The sequence below is a fragment of the Heterodontus francisci genome, chromosome 34, assembly GCF_036365525.1.
Source record: "Heterodontus francisci isolate sHetFra1 chromosome 34, sHetFra1.hap1, whole genome shotgun sequence".
Classification (NCBI taxonomy): Eukaryota; Metazoa; Chordata; class Chondrichthyes; order Heterodontiformes; family Heterodontidae; genus Heterodontus; species Heterodontus francisci.
The window spans coordinates 27,666,600-27,688,438 of record NC_090404.1 but is presented as its reverse complement, the minus strand read 5'-3'; the positions used below and the strand labels follow the sequence as shown (position 1 = coordinate 27,688,438).

General features: G+C 46.9%; 1 protein-coding gene and 1 long non-coding RNA gene across 3 annotated transcripts in view; one reads left to right on the top strand and one right to left on the bottom strand.

Annotated features, from left to right (window-relative positions):
* LOC137348767 (zinc finger protein 850-like) overlaps positions 1-21,839 on the top strand; it is a 546,053-nt gene that overhangs the window by 127,351 nt on the left and 396,863 nt on the right. The window lies entirely within an intron of this gene.
* LOC137349314 (uncharacterized) lies at positions 13,991-20,612 on the bottom strand. Of its 2 annotated transcripts, none has more exons than XR_010969325.1 (3): positions 20,561-20,612; positions 18,219-18,339; positions 13,991-14,625 (listed from the first exon to the last, which is right to left on the bottom strand). It is a non-coding gene; the product is annotated as an uncharacterized lncRNA (long non-coding RNA). The 2 variants fall into 2 exon arrangements; XR_010969324.1 differs by lacking the exon at positions 20,561-20,612 and adding an exon at positions 19,726-19,831.

The window sequence follows — 21,839 nt, the reverse complement described above, 5'->3', positions numbered from 1 at the left end:
TGAGAGAGAGAGAGAGAGAGAGACAGAGAGAGAGGCAGGCAGAGAGAGAGAGGCAGGAAGAGAGAGAGAGAGAGGCAGGCAGAGAGAGAGAGACAGACAGAGATAGAGGGAGACAGGAAGAGAGAGAGAGAGAGACAGGAAGAGAGAGAGAGAGAGGCAGGATGAGAGAGAGAGAGAGGCAGGATGAGAGAGAGAGAGGCAGGAGGAGAGAGAGGCAGGCAGAGAGAGAGAGAGAGACAGACAGAGATAGAGAGAGATGGGTCAGAGAGAGAGAGAGGGGCAGATAGAGACAGGGGGAGAGAGAGACGGGGCAGAGAGAGACGGGGCAGGGGCAGAGAGAGAAAGAGACAGGGGCAGAGAGAGGAGAGACTAGCAGAGAGAGAGACAGGCAGAGAGAGAGGTGCAGGCAGAGAAAGAGAGAGACAGGCAAAAAGAGAGAGACAGGCAGAAAGAGAGAGGCAGGCAGAGAGAGAGAGAGACAGGCAGAGAGAGTGAGAGACAGGCAGAGAGAGTGAGAGTCAGGCAGAGAGAGTGAGAGTCAGGCAGAGAGAGTGAGAGACAGGCAGAGAGAGAGCGAGGCAGGCAGAGAGAGAGTGAGGCAGAGAGAGTGAGAGACAGGCAGAGAGAGTGAGAGTCAGGCAGAGAGAGTGAGAGTCAGGCAGAGAGCGTGAGAGACAGGCAGAGAACGTGAGAGACAGGCAGAGAGAGTAAGAGACTGGCAGAGAGAGTAAGAGACTGGCAGAGAGCGGGAGCGAGAGAGGGAGAGAGAGTGAGAGAAAGGCAGGCAGAGGGGGAGACAGGCAGAGAGAGAGAGAGACAGGCAGCAAGAGAGGCAGGCAGAGAGAGAGAGGCAGGAAGAGAGAGCGAGAGAGACAGGCAGAGAGAGAGAGAGACACAGGCAGAGAGAGAGAGAGAGACAGGCAGAGAGAGAGAGAGGCAGGCAGAGAGAGACAGACAGAGATAGAGGGAGATGGGTCAGAGAGAGAGAGAGAGAGACAGGGGCAGAGAAAGAGAGAGAGACAGGGGCAGAGAGAGAGACACACACACACTCAGAGAGAGAGAGAGAGCGGCTGTGAGAGAGAGAGAGAGAGAGACAGGCGGAGAGAGCGAGAGACAGGCAGAGAGAGCGAGAGACAGGCAGAGAGAGTGAGAGGCAGGCAGAGAGAGCGAGAGGCAGGCAGAGTGAGCGAGAGAGGCAGGCAGAGAGAGAGAGAGGCAGGCAGCGAGAGAGAGAGAGGCAGGCAGAGAGAGAATGAGGCAGGCAGAGAGAGAGGCAGGCAAAGAGAGAGAGAGGCAGGAAGAGAGAGAGAGAGGCAGGAAGAGAGAGACAGACAGACAGAGTTAGAGGGAGATGGGTCAGAGAGAGAGAGAGAGAGACAGGGGCAGAGAAAGAGGGAGAGACAGGGACGGAGAGAGACTGGGGCAGAGACAGAAAGAGACAGGGGCAGAGAGAGAAAGAGACAGGGGCAGAGAGAGGAGAGACTAGCAGAGAGAGAGAGACAGGCAAAGAGAGAGATAGACAGGCAGAGAGAGAGGCAGGAAGAGAGAGAGAGAGCGAGGCAGAGAGAGAGAGAGCGAGGCAGAGAGAGTGAGAGCGAGGCAGAGAGAGAGAGAGCGAGGCAGAGAGAGTGAGAGACAGGTGGAGAGAGTGAGAGTCAGGCAGAGAGAGTGAGAGTCAGGCAGAGAGAGTGAGAGACAGGCAGAGAGAGTGAGAGACAGGCAGAGAGAGTAAGAGAGGCAGAGAGAGTGAGAGACAGGCAGAGAGCGTGAGAGACAGGCAGAGAGAGTGAGAGACAGGCAGAGAGAGTAAGAGAGGCAGAGAGAGTGAGAGACAGGCAGAGAGCGTGAGAGACAGGCAGAGAGAGTGAGAGACTGGCAGAGAGCGGGAGTGAGAGAGAGTGAGAGAAAGGCAGGCAGAGGGGGAGACAGGCAGAGAGAGAGAAAAAGGTGGGCAGAGAGATGAAGAGAGACAGGCAGAGAGAGAGGCAGGCAGAGAGAAAGAGAGGCAGGCAGAAAGAGAGGCAGGCAGAGAGAGAGAGGCAGGCAGAGAGAGTGAGGGGCAGGCAGAGAGATGGAGGGGCAGGCAGAGAGATGGAGGGGCAGGCAGAGGGAGGGAGGGGCAGGCAGAGGGAGGGGCAAAGCTAGAGAAAGAGACAGAGGCAGAGAGAGAGAGAGCTGATTGACAAACATGCACATTTTTGTTGTTTTGATGAATAGTAAAATAAATTTCTAATACCTTTACCTTTCTGAAAGTTGCTCATCGGCCCCTATGTAGGACAAAAATTAGAATGTGGCCTCTCATGCAGAAAAGTTGGACACTCCTGATCTACACTATCAGTTCTAATATCCTGAAAAATTCGATCAACTCAACCCTTAATCTTCTAAATTCCAGGAAATACAACCCTCATGGTGAGGAGATGCATTTTGGAAGAAGGGATAAAGAGAGGCAATATATGATAAATGGCACAGATCTAAAGATTGTGCAGGGACAGAGGGACCTGGGGATTCATGTGCATAGATCATTGAAGGTGGCAGGACATATTGAGAGAGCAGTTAGCAAAGCATATGGGATCTTAGGCTTGATAAACAGAGGTATTGAGTGCAAAAGCAGGGAAGTTAAGGGGAACCTTTATAAAACTCTGGTTCAGCCACAACTAGAGTATTACATCCAGTTCTGGTCACCACACTTTAGGAAGGATGGGAAGGTCCTTGAGAGGGTGCAGAGGAGATTTACCAGAATGGTTCCAGGGATGAGGGAATTCATCGACACTGTTAGGTTGGACAAGCTGTGTTTGTTCTCCTTGGAACACAGGTGGCTGAGTGCAGATCTGTTAGAGGTGTTCAAAATTACGACAGATTTAAATAAGACAAAGAGAAGCTTCTCCCATTCGCTGATGGTACAAGAACTAGGAGACACAGATTAAGGTTCTGGGCAAGAGATACAGGAGGGATGTGAGGAAGAACATTTTTACACAACGACTCGCTGCCCACGAGGGTGGTGGAAGCGGAGTCGATGAATGATGTCAAAAGGAAATTGGATGGGCACCTGAGGGAAATAAGCTTGCAGGGCAATGAGGAGAGAACATAGAACTGGCATGGACTAATGGGGCCAAACAGCCTCCTTTTGTGCCATAATGACTGTAAGTCTCATTTGTGTAATCTCTCCTCGTAATGTAACCCTTTGCACTCCCTCCAAGACCAATACATGCTTCCTGAGGTGTGGTGCCCAGAACAGAACACAATACTCCAGGTGTGGTCTAACCAGGGCTTTGTGTATCTCAGTGCTTTTCTAGTCACACTGATACCTGAAATCTTTTCCCACAGACAGAACAGACAAACCCTTTCCCTTCCACATTCAAAGCTGATGATATTCAGGTCCTGATGAATCGAGTGACTCTGTCAGATCTTGATGTGATGTTTCGTTTGAAATTCCCTGTCTGCAAATCCTCTCCTGTAAAAGGAGTTTACAAAAGCCATCTCTGTCCGTCCAGGATAGAAATCCACAACATTCTCTCCTCCTGCTTCCTAGCCGAGGATGGCCGTGCATGTGCCCTTCTGCACGAAAACTGGTGGCTGTTAACCTGAGCCTGTCACCGGGAGACGCCCCGCAGCTACCGCCTCGCTCGGCGCAAACGTGGGACCAGGAGCTTCTTATTGGGGGTGGTGTGGCCCACATAGGATGTTTCTGAAGTCTCTCCACCCACCCAGCTGCTTCATTCCTCCCCTGCACTCGGCGGTTTCTCACCCGCTGAGGATCCGACACGACTGCCTCCATCCAGCTCTTGCACCTGCACTGCCTATGATTCTGCAAGTAACTCGTGCAATAAGACAAAAACAAAATACTGCGGATGCTAGAAATCTGAAATAAAAGGAGAAAATACTGGAAATACTCAGCAGGTCAAGCAGCGGCACAGTGGCGCAGTGGTTAGCACTGCAGCCTCACAGCTCCAGTGACCCGGGTTCAATTCTGGGTACTGCCTGTGTGGAGTTTGCAAGTTCTCCCTGTGTCCTCCGGGTGCTCCAGTTTCCTCCCACATGCCAAAAACTTGCGGGTTGATAGGTAAATTGGCCATTATAAATTGTCCCTAGTATAGGTAGGTGGTAGGGAAATATAGGGACAGGTGGGGATGTGGTAGAAATATGGGATTAGTGTAGGATTAGTATAAATGGGTGGTTGATGGTCGGCAGACTCGGTGGGCCGAAGGGCCTGTTTCAGTGCTGTATCTCTAAATCTAAAAAAAAAATCTAAATCTATGGAGAGAGAAACAGAGTTAATGTTTCAGGCACATCTGGGCGTATCGAGCCACTGACACCTGCAGCCTGGAACTTGGAGTGGGAGAAGGAGGAAGAATGAGGAGAGGCAATATAGTCCAACACTCATAGCAACCTACAATCCACCTACATTACCGGGATAGGGAGACAGAGTTTGGAAACACTCAGCAACACGACTCCAGTAAAAGATCCCAGGAGGAAAAGGGGGAGCAGTGTGTGTACCTGCCCTGATATCCCCCTCCCCAGGCCTGTCAGTCAAACCTCCCAGTCCACAGCTCAGCCTTGCAGCTTCCTGCACCTTGTGCCAGGTGTGGCCCAGTCCAAGGGGAGTCTTTGTGGAAACAGGGAGTAGGGGAGGGAGGACCTCCTGCCCTGTGCTGTGTCCCAAATGGTTCCTCCCTCCCCTCCCCCAGGCCCCTTTATAACTGAGCTCAGTTTCCTTTAAAGTTTTGCCCTTTGATATTGTGGTTTATTAATCCTTAGTTCCTCCAAAAGAATTGGGGGTTGATCTTGTTGTTTGTTGTGATCTCGCTGTTTCGATTGTCTCCTGGCTCCGCACTCGGTGTGTCTGCAGCCTGCGAGCCCCGAGCTTTATTAACCCACCTCCCTCTCACCTGCTGGAACCACACTCTCTGTCTCAGACCCTGCCGGCTGCGCATGCTCATCTCACACCGTCCGCCCTCTGATTGACGGCAGCTTCGGACCAATAGGAAAAGGCGGTGGGTCGGGGGCAACAGTGCGTTTGAGAGTCGCATCTGCAGCCGGTATCGACCTATGTCTGGAGCATGCACAGTGTCAGTGTGGTCAGAGGCATGTGAGTGCTGGAGATGCTTTTGCAGTGGGTGAGAGTCGGCAGGGAAACTTGCTAGTGCTTATCTTCTGGGAGAGGAGTCCAGGCACGCTGGAGTTTGAAACATCACAGGAAAGCTGCAAGGTGATTGATTGGTGAGTAACTGCTGTTAGGGAATAACTCTAAATAGCTGAGTTAGTACGTTATTCTGAGGGTGCGTGTGCAAATAGTTTAATAATAAGGAACAAGTGAGTAGCTGGTATTTTATCTGAGTCAGGTTTATTTTAACTAGTGAACTGTATTGATTTTTAGTAGGATTTATCAGTACTAGTAAGGTTTTATTAATAATTCTAAGCTGTTGTAGTATTGGTAAGGTAGCAAAGGGTCAACGAATAAATAAAGGAATGGCAGGGTTGCTTCAACCTCGAGAGTGCACCTCATGTGTTATCCTGGAGAACCATTAGTGCAGGAAGTGTCGTCAATTGAAGCAGCTTGAGCTTCGGGTTTTGGAACTTGAGTGGCAGCTGGAGACACTGTGGTGCAGTCATGAGGATGAGAGCCACGTGGATAACACGTTTATAGAAGTGGTCACCCCACAGCTTAAGAGTATGCAGGGAGAGAGGGAATGGGTGACCGCCAGACAGTCAAAAAGAATAAGGCAGGTAGTGCATCTCACTCTCCAACAGGTATTCAGTTCTGAACACTGAGTAAAGTGATGCTTCACCTGGGGAGTGCAGCCAGAGCCAAGTCCATGGCACCATGGGTGGCTCGGCTGCACAGGTGGCTACAGGGAAGACTGAAAGAGCCATAGCAATAGGTGATTCAATAGTCAGGGGAAGAGATAGGTGTTTCTGTGGCCTCAGATGTGAATCCAGGATGGTGTGTTGCCTCGCTGGTGCCAGGGTCAGGGATGTCACTGAGCGGCTGCACAGCATCCTGAAGGGGAAGGGTGAACAGCCAGCAGTCGTGGTCCAAATTGGAACCAACAACATAGGTAGAAATAGGGGTGTGGTCTTGCAGTCAGAATTTAGGGAGCTAGGTAAGAAATTAGCAAGCAGGACCTCAAAAGTAGTATTCTCCAGATTACTCCCAGTGTCACGTGCAAGTGAGTATAGAAATAGAAGCATAAGATAGATGATTGTGTGGCTGGAAAGATGGTGCAGGAGGGAGGGCTTCAGATTCCTGGGACATTGGGACTGGCTCTGGGGAGATGGAGAGGCCGGATGGGTTGTACCTAAACAGAGCCGGGACTGAGTTCCTTGCGGGACGTTTTGCTGGCGCTGTTGGAGAGGGTTTTAACTAGTTTGGCAGGGGGATGGGGACCTGAGGGTAGACTCAGCTGGGACAAAATCCGAAATTAAAATGGAAGGCGGAAAATTAATGGATGAGGCTGGAAGACAGAGGTTAGAAAATAAAAAAGAGTTTGGCAGTGCTCAAGGGTATCTATTTCAATTCAAGGAGTATAGCAAATGAAGCAGATGAGCTGAGGGCACAGATAGACACGTGGCAGTATGATATCATAGCTATTACAGAAATATGGCTTAAGGAGGGACAGCTCAAAGTTCCTGTTTACAGAGTTTTCAGATGCGATAGGGAGGGGGATAAGAAAGGAGGGGAGTGTCAATTTTGGTCAAGGAAACTATTACAGCTGTGAGGAGGGATGATATGTTGGAAGGTTCATCAAATGAGGCAATCTGGATTGAGCTAAGGAACAAAAAAGGGGCAATCAGACTGCTGGGAGTGTACTCTAGACCTCCAAACAGTCAGAGGGAGATAGAAGAGCAGATATGTAGGCAAATCTCTGAGAAGCGTAAGAACAACAGGGCAGTAATAGTAGGGGATTTTAACTACCCCAATATTAACTGGGCTAGTTTCAGTGTGAAAGGAATTGAGGGAGCAGAATTCTTGAAGGTGCATTCAGGAGAACCTTTTTGCCCAGTATGTAGCAAGTCCAACATGAGAGGGCACAGTTTTAGACTTAGTTTTAGGGAATGAAGCTGGACAGGTGGAAGGAGTGGCAGTGGGAGAGCATTTTGGTGACTGAATTATCAACACTGTCAGTTTTAATATAATCATGGAAAAGGACAGAGATAGAACAGGAGTTAGAGTTCTCAATTGGGGCAAGGCCAATTTTACTAAACTGAGGAGTGATTTAGCGAAAAAGGACTGGAAACAGCTACTTGAAATCAGTGTCAGAACAGTAGGAGGCATTCAAAGGGGAGATTCAAGGGGTTCAGGGTAAACATGTTCCCACAAAGAAAAAGGGTGAGGCGGCCAAATCTAGAGCCCCATGGATGTCAAGGAGCCTACAGGGTAAGGCAGAAATGAAAGCTTATGCCCGACACCGAGAACTCAATACGACAGAAAGCCGAGAGGAGTATAGAAAGTGGAGGGGTGAAATCAAAAAGAAATTAGGAAAGCAAAGAGAGGGCATGAAAGAATTTTGGCAAGCAAAATCAAGGTGAACCCAAAGATGTTTTATCAATACATTAAGAGTAAGAGGATAACTAAGCAGAGAGCAGGGCCCATAAAAGACCAAAAAAGTAACCTATGTGTAGGAGCGGAAGATAGTGGTATGGGTCTTAATGAATACTTTGCATCGTCCCCCTCTTTTGTGAAGACAGATGCAGATATTGTCGTTCAGGTGGAACAGTGTGAAGTATTGGATGTGATAAACATAGGGAGAGAGACAGTATTCATGGGATTAGCATCCTTGAAAGTTGATAAATCAACAGGGCCAGATGAAATGTATCCTAGGCTGTTAAAAGAAGCAAAAAAGGAAATAGGGTCTGACCATCATTTTCCAGTCCTCACTGGATACAGGTGTGGTGTTGGAGGATTGGAGAATTGCTAATGTTGTACCTCTGTTTAAAAAGGGAACGAAGGATAGACTGAATAATTACAGGCCAGTCAGTCTAACCTCATTAGTGGGTAAATTATTTAAATTTTTTCTGAGAGACAGGATAAACAGTCACTTAGAAAGGCTCAGGTTAATCAAGGATAGTCAGCATGGATTTGTTAAGGGAAGATCTTGTTTGACCAACTTGATCGAATTTTTTGAAGAGGTAACAAGGAAGATAGATGAGGGTAGTGCAGTCGATGTGGTCTACATGGATTTTAGCAAGGCTTTTGACAAGGTCCCACATGGCAGACTGGTTTAAAAAATCAAATCCCATGGGATCCAGGGAAATGCAGCAAGATGGATACAAAATTGGCTCAGTGGCAGAAACAAAGGGTAATTGCTGACGGCTGTTTTAGCGACTGGAGGGCTGGTTTCAGTGCCATTCCACAGGGCTCAGTACTGGGTCCCCTGCTTTTTGTGGTGTATATTAACAATTTGGGCGTAAATGTAAGGAGCGTGATGAAGAAGTTTGCAGACGACACAAAGTTTGGCCGTGTGGTAGATAGCGAGGAAGATAGCTGTAGGCTGCAGAAAGATATTGATGGTCTGGTCAGATGGGCAGAAAAGTGGCAAATGGAATTCAATTTGGAGAAGTGAGAGGTGATGCATTTGGGGAGGTCAAACAAGGCAAAGGAATACACGATTAATTGGAAAATACTGAGAAGTGTAGAGGAAGTGAGGGACCTTGGACTCAATGTCCACAGATCCCTGAAGGTAGCGGGACAGGTCGATAAGGTGGTGAAGAAGGCATATGGAATCCTTTCCTTTATTAGCCGAGGTACAGAATACAAGAGCAGGGAGGTTATGCTGGAACTGTATAAATCATTGATTAGGCCACAACTTGAGTAGTGTGTGCAGTTCTGGTCACCTCATTACAGTAAGGATTTAACTGCACAAGAGAGGGTATAGAGGAGATTTACGAGGATGTTGCCATGGTAAACTATGAGTTTTCTATGGCAGTGATGAGGAAAAATTGGATAGGCTGGGGTCGTTCTCCTTGGAACAGAGAAGGCTGAGGGGAGTTCTGATTGAAATGTACAAAATTGTGAGGGGCCTGGATAGAGTGGAGGTGAGGGGTCTATTCACCTTAGCAGAGAGGTCAGTGACGAGGGGGCAGAGATTTCAAGTGATTGGTCGAAAAAATTAGAGGGGCGATGAGGAAAAGCTTTTTCACCCAGAAGGTGGTGATGGTCTGGAACTCGCTGCCTGAAAGGGTAGTTGAGGCACAGACCCTCAACTCACTCAAAAGGAGTCTGGATATCCAGCTTGAGTGCCATAAGCTGCAGGGCTACGGACCAAATGCTGGAAGGTGGGATTAGAATAGGTGGATCATTTTTCATCCAGCACAGACACAATGGGCCAAGTGGCCTCTTTCTGTGCCTTAAACTTTCTATGATTCTATGCTGTTGGGGAGGGTTTAAAATAAATTGTCAGGGGGATGGGAACCTGAGAGGGAGCCCAGATTGGAGGGAAGCAAAACTGGTAAATAGTCAGGGGTGTGGGAACCAGGAGCAAGTATTAGAGAGGAATACCAAGGTGCACAGAACACTGGGGGAGATAAACAGCATGAGAGTAGGGAATAGTACATTATTAGGTGCGGTCAGAGTAAGGGAGGAAGTAATAAAGTCTGAATCAGGGTTAATGTGCATGTACGTGAATGCATGGAGTCCGGTTAATAAGACTGGTGAAGTGCAGGTGCAGATTGCCTTGTGGAAATATGATGTTGTGACTATAACAGAGACCTGACTCAAAAAAGGGCAGGACTGGGGGTTAAATATTCTTGGATACAAGGTGTTTAGGAAAGAGAAAAAAGTGGGAGGGGTGGCAGTATTATGGAAAGCATTGCAGTGCTGGAGAAAAGGGATGTCCCGGGGGTTCAAGGACAGAAGCGATTTGGCTGGAGCTAAGGAACAAAAAAGGTGCAGTTACATTGCTCGGTGTTGTTTAATAGACCACCAGGTAGAGGGAAGGACGTGGAGGAAGAAATGTGCAAGGAAATTAAAGAGAGGTGCAAAAATTATAGGGTAGTTATGATGGGGGACTTTAATTGTCCAAACATAGACTGGGATAATAGTCGTGTGAAGGGCAGTGAAGAGTAAGAGTTCCTATAGTGTGTTCAGGAAAACTTTCTACAACAGTATGTTGCCAGTCCAACAAGAAAGGAGGCACAGCTAGACCTGGTTGTTGGGAATGAGGTGGGCCAAGTGGATCAATTATCAGTAGGAGAGCATTTAGGGGATAGTGATCATTGTATCATAAGGTTTAGGCTGACTATAGAAAAGGACAAATAACAATCCAGGGTAAGAATAATTAACTTGGGGGAAGGCCAACTTCAATGGGGTAAGAATGGAGCTGGGGCAAATAAATTGGAGTCAAAGCTGGCAGGAAAACTGGTAGATGAACAATGGGCTACCTTCAAAGAATAGATAGTTCAGGCACAGTTAAGGTATGTTCCCTTGAAGGGGAAAAGTAGATCAAACAAATCCAGAGCTCCCTGGATGACAGAAGAAGTAGAGATTAAGATAAAGAAGAAAAAGTGTGCTTATGACAGATGCCAGGTAGAAAATACTATTGAGAACCAGGCTGAATATAGAAGGTCCAGAGGGGAAGTGAAAAAGCAAATAAGAGAAGCAAAGAGAGAGCATGAGAAGTGACTGGCAGCTAGCATTAAAGGAAATCCCAAATTTTTCTATAGGCATATAAACAGTAAAAGGAGGAGTGAGGCTGATTAGGGACCAGAAAGGGGATTTACACATGGAGGCAGAGGGCATAGCTGAGGTATTAAATGAATACTTTGCATCTCTCTTTACCAAGAAGATGCAACCCAGACAATGTTGAAAGAGGAGGTATGTCAGACACTGGAGGCGTTTAAAATTGATAAAGAGGAAGTGTTAGATAGGCAGTCTGAACTTCAAGTGATAAAACACCAGGGCCGGATGAGATGCATCCAAGGATACTGAGGGAAGTGAGGATGGAAATCGCAGAGGCACTGGCCATAATTTTTCAGTCTTAGACTCGGGGGTGGTGCCAGAGGACTGGAGAATTGCAAACGTTACACCCATGTTCAATAAAGGGTGTAAAGATAAGCCCAGCAACTACAGGCAAATCAGTTTAACTATGGTGGTGGGGAAACTTCAAGAAAAATAATTCGGGACAAAATCAATAGTCACATGGACAATTGTGAGTTAATAAAGGAAAGCCAGCATGGATTTCTTAAGGGAAAATCATGTTTACCTAACTTGAAGTTTTTTGAGGAGATAGCAGAGAGGGTTGATGAGGGCAATGCTGTTGATGTGGTGTACATGGACTTTCAAAACACGTTTGATACAGTGCCACACAACAGACTTGTGAGCAAAATGGTAGCTCATGGAATGAAAGGGATGGTAGCAACAAGGAGACGAAATTGGTTGAGTGACAGGAAGCAAAGAATAATAGTTAAGGATGTTTTTCGGGCTGGAGGAAGGTTTGTAGTGGAGTTCCCCAGGGATCAGTGTTGGGACCCTATTTTTCCCTGATATATATTAATGACCTAGACCTTGGTGACAGGGCACAATTTCAAAGTATGCAGGTGATATGAAACTTGGAAGCATTGTGAACTGTGAGGAGGATAGTGTCGAACATAGACAAGTTGGTGGAATGGGCAGACAGGTGGCAGATGAAGTTCAATGCAGAAAAATGTGAAGTGATTCATTTTGGTAGGAAGAAAATGGAGAGACAATATAGAGTAAAGGGTACAATTCTAAAGAGGGTGCAGGAGCAGAGGGACCTAGGTGTACATATGCATAAGTCATGGAAAGTGGCCGGACAAGTGAGCGAGCGGTCAATAAAGCATAGAGTCCTGGGCTTTACTAATAGGGGAGTAGAGTACCAGAGCAAGGAAGTTATGTTGAACTTGTATAAGACACTAGTTCAGCCTCAGCTGGATTATTGCGTCCAGTACTGGGGCCGCACTTGAGGAAGGACGTGAGGGCATTGGAGATAGTACAGAAAAGATTCGTGAGAATGGTTCCAGGGCTGAGGAATTTCAGTTATGAAGATAGATTGGAGAAGTTAGGACTGTTTTCCTTGAAGAGAAGACCGAGAGGTCATTTGATACAGATATTGAAAAACATGAGGGGTTTGGACAGCGTAGATAAGAGAACGAGAGGGCACAGATTTCAAGTATATGGAAGAGAAGCAAAAGTGACATGAGTAAAAACTTTTTCATGTAGCGGCGAGTGGTTAAGGTCTGGAATGTGCGGCCTGAGAACATGGTGGAGGCAGGTTCAATTGAAGCATTCAAAAGGGATTTAGACAGTTATCTGAAAAGGAAGAGTGCAGGGTTATTGGGAGAAGGCAGGGGAATGGAACTGAGGGAACTGCTCTTTCAGAGCCAGCGCGGACACGATGGGCTGAATGGCCTCCTTCTGCGCTGTAACATTTCAGTGATTGGTTTTAATTTTCCAAAATTCCCTAGATTCAGGGAAGGTTCCATTAGATAGGAAAATAGTGAATGTGACTCCTTTATTCAAAAAGGGAAGGAGGCAGAAAGCAGGAAACTAAAGGTCAGTTAGCTTCATGTCTGTCATAGGGAAAATGTTAGAAGCTATTATTAAAGACATTATAGCGGTGCACTTGGAAAAATTAAGGTAATCAGTAAGAGTCAACATGGTTTTGTGAAATGGAAATCATGTTTAACTAATTTATTGGAGTTCTTTGAAGTAGTAACATGTGCTGTGGGATAAAGGGGAACTGGTGGATGTACTGTACTTAGAATTCCAGAGGCATTTGATAAGGTGTCACATCAAAGGTTATTGTGGAAAATAAAACCTCATGGTGTAGGGGGATAACATGTTGGCATGTATAGAAGATTGCCTAGCTAATAGAAAACTGAGAGTAGGCATAAATGGGTCATTTTCTGGTGGGCAAGATGTAACGAGTGGTGTGCCACAGGGATATGTGCTGAGGCCTCAACTTTTTACAATTTACATAAATGACTTGGATGAAGGGACCAAAGGTATGGTTGCTAAATGTTCTGCTGACACAAAGATAGGTCGGAAAGTAAGTTGTGAAGAGGAGATAAGGAGGGTACAAAGGGAATATAGATAGGTTAAGCGAGTGGGTAAAGAACTGGCAAATGGAGTATAATGTGGGAAAGTGTGAAATTGTCCACTTTGGTAATAATATGAAAGAGGCATATTATCTAAATGGTGAGGGATTGCAGAGCTCTGAGATGCAGATGGATCTGGGTGTTCTCGTGCATGAATCGCAAAAGATTAGAATGCAAGTTCAGCAAGTAATTAGGAAATATAATTTATTGCAAGGAGAATGGAATACAAAAGTAGGGAGGTTATGCTTCAGTTATACACAGCATTGGTGAGACCACATCTGGAGTATTGTGCACAGCATTGGTCTCCTTATTTAAGGAAGGCTGGAAATGCGTTGGAAGCAATTCAGAGAAGGTTTACTTGACTGATACCTGAAATAGGCAGGTTGTCTTATGAGGAAAGGTTGGATAGGCTGGGCTTGTATCTGCTGGAGTTTAGAAGAGTAGGAAGTAACTTGATTGAAACATACACAATCCTGAGGGTTCTTGACAGGGTGGATGTGGAAAGGATGTTTCCCCTTGTGGGAGAATCCATAATGGGTCACTGTTTAAAAATAAGGGGTTGCCCATTTAAGATGAGAACTTTTTTTCTCGCAGGATCGTGAGTCTTTGGAACTCTGCTTCCACCGCCTTTTGAGGAAGAAAGTCTTTGAATATTTTTAAGGCAGAGGTGGATAGATTCTTCATAAGCAAGGGGTGAAAGGTTATCGGGGGTAGGCAGGAGTGTGGAATTGAGGTTACAATCAGTCCAGCCATGATCTTATTGAATGGCAGAGCAGGCTCGAGGGGCTGAGTGGCCTAGACCTGCTCTGAATTCGTATGACGGCAGCAAGTGTTTTTTGTTATTATGGTTTAACCCCTTTGTGTTTTATTTGTCAAATAAACAGACAGCGACAGGTTTTCGTGTAGGTTTAAAACAGATGAATTATTTATTCAGCAACATGCCTTAGCCCAATATTGTCGTAACCGCTCTCTCTCACACACACAAAAAGAGGCAGATAGAAAGTGAAAGGGGTAAGTGGTTTTCAATTGAGGTAGGGTTTCAGGGTTCACGGTAAACTTGTTGAATTCTCTCGGAAGTCAACTTCTCATCGGTTGCATGCCTGAGGTGTTTGTCGGTTTCTCTCTTGGTGGAAAGTTCACTTTGAAGATAATACTGGATAAGTATAGATGCAGACTTCTACAGCAGGACACCTTACCTTCTGGCTTGATGGATTTTGTCCCCAGCTTTGAGCTGGAAAAGCCTCTTGGTGATGTTGCCTTTTGGGTGCCTCTCTCTCTCTCTCTCTCGAGGCCTGCCTTTTGCAAGGTAAAAGTTTATCACATCATATTCTGGTAGGAGGGGCTTTGGTCTCTTCCCCCATGGTGATCACACAATGGCCCAGGATGAGAATAATCCAGTTATGATGTTTCCACTTCCTACCTTCTTTGTTTCAGTAGAACCCATTTAATCCAGGAATGTTTCAGCATGTGGGTATATCTGACACCTCTCAACCTTACTAAGCATCCTTTGTTCTAAACAGACAGTGTGGCAATGTTCGAATACGCATACGGCCATCTTTTTCAGCATTGTCCCTTTTTTAAAGGAAAAGTCAATTTTCATAACTCCTGTTTTAGTCTGTATTTTTTCATCATTAGATTTTTCATAGGTGTGACAAAGATTCTGAGGTGGCTTGACAGGGTAAAAGCTGAGATGCTATTTGCCCTCATAGAACTACGGGGAACAGTTTCAAACTAAGGAGTCTCCCATTTAGGACAGAGATTAGGAGAAATTTATTCTCTCAGAGCATCGTTGATCTTTGGAATTCCCTTTCCCCGTGAGCAGTGGAGGCTTGGTCACTGAATATATTCAAAGCTGAGCTGGACAGATTTTTGATCTACAAGTAAGTCAAGGGTTATAGGCAGGGTGGTGGGGGGGGGGGGGGGGTGGGGAAGTGGGGAAGGGGGCAGTAGTGATGCCAGGAAAGTGGAGTTAAGGCTGTAATCAGTTCAGCCATAATCTTACTAAATGGCAAAGCAAGCTTGAGAGGCCGAATGTCCTGCTCCTGCTATTTTTTCATGATCATATGTCCTTGCCCTGGGACTCTTAATGCTGACAACAGCTGCATTGGCTCAACGACTGGTGTGGGAACAAGGGGTTTTGATTCATGGGGCAATGGCATCAGTACTCAGGGAAGAGGGAGTTATTCCGTTGGGATGGACTGCACTTAAACTGGGATGGGACCAGTGTCATGGCCAATCGTATAACTAGGGCTGTGGACATGACTTTAAACTAAGAGGGAGATTTAGAAATCCAATGAGAAAAGTTGACATAACAAAACTTTAGCATGCAGGTACAGCAAGTAAGTAGGAAGACAAATGGAATATTGCTCTCTACTGCTAGGGGGATGGAATATATAAGTAGGCAATGCTTGCTAAAGGCCGGCTACTCGACCCGAACCCAACAACATGCGTCGGGTTCGGGTCGGATTGCACTTACAGGTCCGGCATTTGGATTCGGGTCGGGTCGGGCTGTGTCGGACACGCTCTATCACAACCTCAGGTAAGTGGCTCCAATGTTAATTGACTTTTTGGGCTTGAAAGGTACTTTACTTAGTTGTTTTAAGCTTGTGCAGATAAGCAACAAAGTGAAAAACGGAAGGTAGGTTAACTGATGGTCGGGTCGGGTTGGGCGCGGGAAAAAAATGGAAGGACTCTGGCCGGGTCGGGTTTCATTTGCAGACCCGAGCCGGCCTTTAACCTTGTTACACTTTACAGGGCACTGATGAGACTGCACCTAGAGGCCTGTGTACAGTTTTGGTCTCTTTACTTAGGGAGGGATATATTTGCATTGGTAGCAGTTCAGAGAAGGTTCACTAGGCTGATTCCTGGGATGAAGGGGTTGTCTTATGAGGAAAGATTGAGCAGGTTGGGCCTCTCTTCATTGGAGTAGAATGAAATAGAAGAATGAGGGGTGATCTAATTCAAACATGTAAGAATCTAAGGGGGCTTGGCATGGCAGATGCTGAGAGGATGTTTCCCCTAGTGGGGGAATCTAGAACTACGGGACAGTTTAAAAATAAGGGGTTTCCCATTTAAGATGGAGGAGGAGGAATTTTTTCTGAGGCTCATTAATTCACTTCCTCAGAGAGCAGTGGAGGCTGTGTCATTGAATATATTCAAGGCTGAGTTGGACTGATTTTGATCTGCAAGGGACTCGAGGGTTAGAATCATCGAAGTTTACGGCACAGAAAGAGGCCACTTGGCCCATCGTGTCTGTGCTGCCACAAAACACACCCATTCTAATCCCACCTTCCAGCCTGCAGATTATAGCATATCCAGACTCCTTTTGAATGAGTTGAGGGTTTCTGCCTCAACTCCCCTTTCAGGCAGTGAGTTCCAGACCCCCAACACCCCTGGGAGAAAAAAAATCTGTCCTCATCTTCCCTCTAATCGTTCTACCAATCACTTTAAATCTATGCCCGCTGGTCACTGACCTCTCTGCTAAGGTAAACAGGCCCTTTACCTCCACTCTATCCAGGCCCCTTAAAATTGTGTACATTTCAATCAGATCTCCCCTCAGCCTTCTCTGTTCCAAGGAGAACAAGCCCAGCCCATCCAATCTTTCCTCAAAGCTGCATTTTTCTAGTCCTGGCAACATCCTTGTAAATCTCCTCTGTACCCTCTCTCGTGCAATTACATCCTTTCTGTAATGAGGTGACAAGAACTGCACACAGTACTCAAGCTGTGGCCTAACCAATGATTCACACAGTTCCAGCATAATCTCCCTGCTCTTAAATTCTATACCTCGGCTAATAAAGGAAAGGGTTATGGGGGGTGGGGAAGAGAGGTGGGTGCAGGCAGGAAAGTGGAAGAAAGGCCACAATCAGATCAGCCATGATCTTATTGAATGGTGGAACAGGCTCAAGGGGCCAAATAGCTTACTCCTGTTCCTATTTATGATCTTCACAGGGTGCAGGGGTGGATTAATGCTCCAGTTTAAAGGACCTGGGTGGATTAATGCAAGGTCTGGCTCTAAGTTTTAGACCATGGCCCCGAGAAATGGATTCTCCAACCAACACAAACAGGGTAGCTGGAGAGGAACTATCGGTGCCAATTAATATCTTGAAAACTTTGATCAAATACCCCTTAATCTTCTAAATTGCAGAGAATGCAACCCTCATAGTAAGTTGATGCAATCTTGTACAAGGGATAAGGCAAGGCAATACATATTTAATGGTACAGTTCTCAAGAGTGTGCAGGGACAGAGGGACCTGGGGGTTCATGTCCATAGATCATTGAAGGTGGCAGGACATACTGAGAGAGAGTAGCTGGCAAAGCATTTGGGATCCTGGGCTTCCTAAATAGAGATATTGTATGCAAAAGCAGGGAAGTTACCCTGAACCTTACTGAAGCTCTGGTTAGGCCACAATTAGAGTATCGTGTCCAGTTCTAGTCACCACACTTCAGGAAGGATATGAAGGTACTGGAGATGGTGAAGAGGAAAGATACCAGAATGGTTCCAGGAATGCGGGAAGTTAGCTACAAGGTTAGATTGGAGCAGCTAGAATTATTCTACTTGGAGCAAAGGAGATTGAGGGGAGATCTGATACAGGAGCACAAGATTACGACAGGTTTAGATAAGGTAGACAAAGAAAAGCTGTTCCCATTAGCTGGTGGTAGAAGGACTAGGGGACAAAGATTAAGGTTTTGGGCGAGGTGTACAGGTTGTGAGGAAGTTTTTTAAAAAAAACGCGAGTGTTAATAACCTGGAGCTCTCAGAGTGGTGGAAGCAGGGTTGTTCAATGATTTCAAAAGGAAATTGGATGGACACTTGAGGGAAATAAACCTGCAGGACTACAGGGATAGAGTGGGGGAATGGGACTGACTGGATTGTTCTACAGAGAGCTGGCATAGAATCCAAAAACTGAATGTCCTCCTTCTGTGCTGTAATGACTCTATGATTCATTTGTGTAATCTCTCCTTGTAATTTAACCCTTGGAGTCCAGGTATCATTCAGGTAAATCTACACTGCACTCCCTCCAAGGCCAATACATCCTTCCTAAGTTGTGGTGCCCAGAACTGAACACAATACTCCAGGTGTGGTCTAACCAGGGCTTTGTGTATCTCAGTGCTTTTCCAGTCACACTGATACCTGAAATCTTTTCCCACAGACAGAACAGACAAACCTTTTTCCTTCCACATTCAAAGACCGATGATATTCAGGTTCTGAAGAATTGCGTGATTGTCAGATCTTGACGTGATGTTTGGTTTGAGTTTCCCGTCAGCAAATCCTGCCTTTCTAATACCCTGTAAAAGGAGTTTACAAAAGCCATCACTGTCAGTCCAAGACAGAAATTCAGAAGAGGCACACAATTCTTTTAGTTTGAGTTTACTGTGTGTAAATCCTCCACTTTTAAGCCCCTGTAAAAAGGTTTACAAATGCCTTCACTGTCAGTCCAGGATAGAAATTCACAACATTCTCTCCTCCTGCTTCCTGGTCCAGGATGGTTGAACATGCACCCTGCTGCATATTGTCCCGAAGGAGATACTCCTAGATCAAGCTTTTGGTCATCTGCCCTAATATCTCCTTATGTGGCTCAGTGTCAAATGTAGCTTTAACACTCCTGCGAAACACCTTGGAACATTTCATTACATTAAAAGGTGCCACACAAATACAAGTTGATGTTAACTTGGACATATATCACTGTTCCTTCATCATCACTGGGTGAAAATCCTGTAACTCCTTCCCTAACACCATTGTGGGAGCACCTTCACCACACAGACTGCAGTGGTTCAAGAAGGCGGCCCACCATCACCTTCTCAATGTGCAACTGGGGATTGGTAATATATGCTGGTCTGGCTACTGACGCCCATACCCCAGGAATGAAGTAAAAAATCAGCATATGTAAAATGGATTAAAAGCCTCTACTGAAATACCTGTTACTAAAACAATACTCTTTTACATTGAGTGGTTGGTGTCCATTTAGCAACCTCACCTCCCCTGGAATCTACCTTCCTTGACAGTCTCAGTTAGAAGGTTTACTAGACTAATACCTGGAATAGGCAGGTTGTCTTACGAGAAAAGGTTGGACAGACTCGGCTTGTATCTCCTGGAGTTTAGAAGAGTAAAAGGTGACTTGATTGAAACATATAAGATTCTGAGGGGTCTTGACAGGGTGGATGTGGAAAGGATGTTTCCTGTTTTGGGAGAATCTAGATCTTGGGGTCACTGTTTAAAAATAAAGGGGTCGCCCATTTAAGATAGAGATGAGGAGAATTTTTTTTCTCTCAGAGGCTCGTGAGTCTTTGGAACTCTTCCTCAAAAGGCAGTGGGAGCAGAATCTTTGAATATTTTTAAGGCAGAGGTAGATAGATTCTCTATAAGCAAGGGGGTGAAAGGTTATCGGGGGTGAGCGGGAATGTGGAGTTGAGGTTACAATCAGATCAGCCACGATCCTGTTGAAGGGCGGAGCAGGTTCAATGGCCGAGTGGCCCACAATGCTCCTAATTCGTATGTTTGTATGTTCCTATGTCTCACATTAGAAATTGTTGTCCCAACTGGACTCAAAAATATTCAGGGTTAAACCCAGCAGCTTCTCCTCCATCTCCACTCCAGCTCAAACAGCTGCAACAAAATAGACCTCAACAGGTTAGGGACCGACTTCCACGTCCAACACCCACCCCAATACAAACCGGCTCTTAATTGGTCCGTCTGTGTTTCTCGACTCAGTTCTGTGAGCAACGCCTGCAATAAAACAAAAGCAAAATACTGCGGATGATGAAAATTAGAAATAAAACAAGAAAATGGTGGAAATGCTCAGCAGGTCAGGCAGCATCTGTGGAGTGGGAGAAGCAGAGCTAACGTTTACAGCACATCGAGCCTGTGGCTTGCACCTCAAGAGTGAGAGGAGGAAGAAGGAGGAGAGGGAATATAGACCAACACTCACAGCAACCTACAATCCACCGACATTACCGGGATAGGGAGACAGAGTTTAGAAACACTCAGAAACACGACTCCAGTAAAAGATCCCAGGAGGAAAAGGGGGAAGCAGTGTGTGTACCTGCCCTGATATCCCCCTCCCCAGGCCTGTCAGTCAAACCCCCCACTCCTCCCAGTCCACAGCTCAGCCTATCAGCTTCCTGCACCTTGAGCCAGCCCTGCCCAGGTGTGGCCCAGTCCAAGGGGAGTCTTTGTGGAACCAGGGAGTGGGGGAGGGGGGGACCTCCTGCCCTGTGCTGTGTCCCAAATGGTTCCTCCCTCCCCTCCCCCAGGCCCCTTTATAACTGAGCTCAGTTTCCTTTAAAGTTTTCTCCTTTGATGTTACACTTTATTAATCTTTAATTCCTCCAAAAGAGCTGGAAATCTGGCGGACGTTAACCCCGGGCCTGTCACCGCGAGAAGCCCCGCAGCTGCCGCCCCGCTCAGTACCAACGCTGTACCGGGAGCTTCTTATTCGGGGTGTTTCTGAAGCCCGCCCACTACCATTTACCGACTGCAGATCTGAACAGACCGGCAGCGACCTCTCACCTTGCAGCTCCAATGTCCGGGTGATTGACAGCAGCTTAGGACCAGTAGCATGAGGGGGCGGAACGAGAGGAAAAGGGGCGGCGCCGCACTCTCCTGGATGTCAGCCCCCTCTTCCGCTCCGATTGGTTGGAAGACCCACCTGACCTCCAGCCCCGCTGCCGCTCTTCCTATTGGTCCGGCGCTGCCGTCAATCATCCGGGCGGGCGGCAGGGTCTGAGGCAGAGGGCGCGGTTCCAGCAGGTGAGAGGGAGGCGGGTTAATAAAGCCCGGGGCTCGCAGGCTGCAGACACACCGAGTGCGGAGTCAGGAGACAATCTAAACAGGGAGATCACAACAAACAACAAGATCAACCCCCAGCCGCGGCTTCCACTGCTTCCCTCCGGCCCCAATCTCAACAAAGAGCCCGAGAGCCGAGACTGTCCCAAAATCCAGGAGAGGCAGGGAGCGTCTCTAAATGGAGAAGAACTGGGCACTGGTCAGGGAGCATCTCTAAATGGAGGAGAAATGGGGACTGGTCAGAGAGCGTCTCCTAATGGAGGAGAAATGGATGTTCACCAGGATGTTGCCTGGGATGGAACATTTAAGCTATGAAGAGAGGTTGGATAGGCTTGGGTTGTTTTCACTGGAGCAGAGAAGACTGAAGGGTGACCTGATCAAGGTGTACAAGATTATGAGGGGCATGGACAGGGTGGATAGGGAGCAGCTGTTCCCCTTAGTTGAAGGGTCAGTTACGAGGGGTCACAGGTTTAAGGTGAGGGGCAGGAGGTTTAAGGGGGACCTGAGGAAGAACTTTTTTACCCAGAGGGTGGTGACAGTCTGGAATGCCCTGCCTGGGAGGGTGGTAGAGGCAGGTTGCCTCACATCCTTTAAAAAGTACCTGGATGAACACTTGGCACGACATAACATTCAAGGCTACGGGCCAAGTGCTGGCAAATGGGATTAGGCAGACTGGTCAGGTGTTTTAATGCATCGATGCAGACTCGATGGGCCAAAGGGCCTCTTCTGCACTGTATTATTCTGTGATCACTGTCTGTGACGTTCAGGCAGTTGCCAGGATTAAAGATGGCACAGCTCAATTTATCACAGAAAAGCAAATGGAATGTGAAAATCTATGCAATGGCTGCCATCGCCACCTCCACCCCACCCCTAACAGTTCCCCACTCCCTCCTGCTATTGAGATTCACTCTATCGGTCCCTTCCGCACCCGTCTTCTCACCGCTGGCTCCCCGTTGCCTTCCCTTAAGTACTCGCTACAGCCTCGCCCGGTTCCTCCACTCGG